The 1,955-nt window shown below is 39.3% G+C and overlaps 1 pseudogene; it reads left to right on the top strand.

Annotated features, from left to right (window-relative positions):
* The first annotated feature begins 1,103 nt into the window (after positions 1-1,103).
* On the top strand, positions 1,104-1,725 carry LOC138172528 (ubiquitin domain-containing protein UBFD1 pseudogene; annotated as a pseudogene).
* Positions 1,726-1,955: the final 230 nt, after the last annotated feature.

Genomic DNA, 1,955 nt, shown 5'->3' with positions numbered 1-1,955 from the left:
GTAAAACTAGCCAGGAGGTGTTTTTTCTTCACAGGGACCAAACCTCGGTCCTGGGATTTTTCTTCAAATTGTCTCAGGAAGACCACCTTCTGCCCCAACTCTTGTTTGTTTTTACTGCTCTACATTATACCTGAGGTGCTGTTTTGTCTTGCTTGTGGGAGAAATTTGTAGAGCTTGGAATTTTTTTTTTGAGGGGGGAAGGCAAGGCAATTGGGGTGAAGTGACTTGCCCAAGGTCACACAGCTAGTAAGTGTAAAGTGTCTGAGGCAGGATTTGAACTCAAATCCTCCTAACTCCCAGGCCAGTGCTTTATTTTCTGCGCCACCTAACTGCCCTGAGCTTGGAATTTTCTGACCTATGTCTCCATCTTCCCAGTGTCCTCTTCTCTTATTCTTTTTTTCTTCATCTTTAAAATTAAAATAATAATGGGGCAGCTAGGTGGCACAGTGAATAGAGCACCAGCCCTGGAATCAGGAGGACCTGAGTTCAAAACTTAACATTTAACACTTAAAACTCAAGTTCAAAACTTAGCACAACACGAAAAAACCTAGCCATGTGACCTTGGGAAAGTCACTTAACCCCAATTGCCCTACATTCCCCATCCAAAAAAAATCAATAATAATAATAATAATAATAATAATAATAATAACTACCTCATAGACTTGTTGTAGGGAAATCACTTTTTCAGCTTTAAAGTCTTAAATATGTGTGAGCTGTCAATACTGTTAGAAAAATATAATTTATCTTCAGCTGACCTCACCAGATTATTTAGTCAATGCAGATCAACAGGCTAGCCCCTTTCCTTTGTATATGTCATACTTATTCCCCCCCTTTCTTTTGGCCCTTTATTCCCTGTGCCTTTTTTCTTGTCATTTTGAATTGTATCTCTTCTTTGCTAACCCAAATCCATAATTCCTTCCCATTCCACATTGTCCATGAAGCCTCTGTGAAGAGTCAGATCTATGATACTTTTCCCCTTTCTTGGATTCTTATAGCATTCTAATTTGTATCATGCAGTCTTATTGTACTTGATTATTATTGCGTTTATAAGGGATCTCTGTCCTCCCTCCCCACCTCATGAGGCTTCAGTGGTACCCATATCTATGGACAGCACAGGTGCCAAGCTGAAGTGCAAGACCCACTCCAATACAGGTCTACCTCCTGCCATGCAGAAAGTTATGTTTAAGAGGCTCCTATATGAGAAGAAAACATTACAGGAAATCAAAGTAACCAGTGGTGCCAAGATTATGGTGGTTGGAACTACAATCAATGATGTTTTAGCAGTAAACATACCCAAAAACACAGCACAGCAAGAAGCAAAAACTGAACAGAGTAAGAAGGAGCCACTTAGTAGACAAAAGCAAGGCAGAATCTAAGTGTTAGATAAAGGGAAACCTAGTGATGGGAAACCTGTTAAGGCTGCCCAGAAATGACTGCCAACAGTACCTTTATCAGGCATATACAGTAAGACAGAAGGAAAAGTAAGGCTCACCTTTAAATTAGAAGACAAACAGTTGTGGATTCACTGCAGATGTGAACTGAAAAATTAGCCACGTACTTACTTAAAAATGTGGTCAGTAAACCTACTGAAGGACATGAAGATTACCACATGATAGCATTTCGGTTGGGTCCCACTAAAACATCTTACTATTGGGTGTGTTGGGTTCCAACTTAATATGTGTAATACCATCAAAGACACTGCTGGGAACATGGCAGTATTTTTGAAGGCACTTTCACCTCTGGCACAGGAAAATGATCCAAAATGAAGGACATTCTTGGGAAAGGCTTACAACATGTCTTGATTTCATAGTCCTGGAACTTTAAAAAAAAATTTTTTTTAGTCTTTATTAGTTTGTTTACTTTTAGTTTAAAAAATTCAGTTCCACAATTCCATGAGTTTCAAAATTTCTCCTTTCCCTCTCCACTCCCCCTCCCCCCATGACAACATATAATCA

The sequence above is a fragment of the Petaurus breviceps genome, unplaced genomic scaffold (genome assembly GCF_028583685.1).
Source record: "Petaurus breviceps papuanus isolate PSGF00001 unplaced genomic scaffold, PetGlider_PUasm1.0 551, whole genome shotgun sequence".
In the NCBI taxonomy this organism is placed as follows: domain Eukaryota; kingdom Metazoa; phylum Chordata; class Mammalia; order Diprotodontia; family Petauridae; genus Petaurus; species Petaurus breviceps.
The sequence above is the reverse complement of the archived record's forward strand: the minus strand, read 5'-3'. Positions and strand labels throughout refer to the sequence as shown.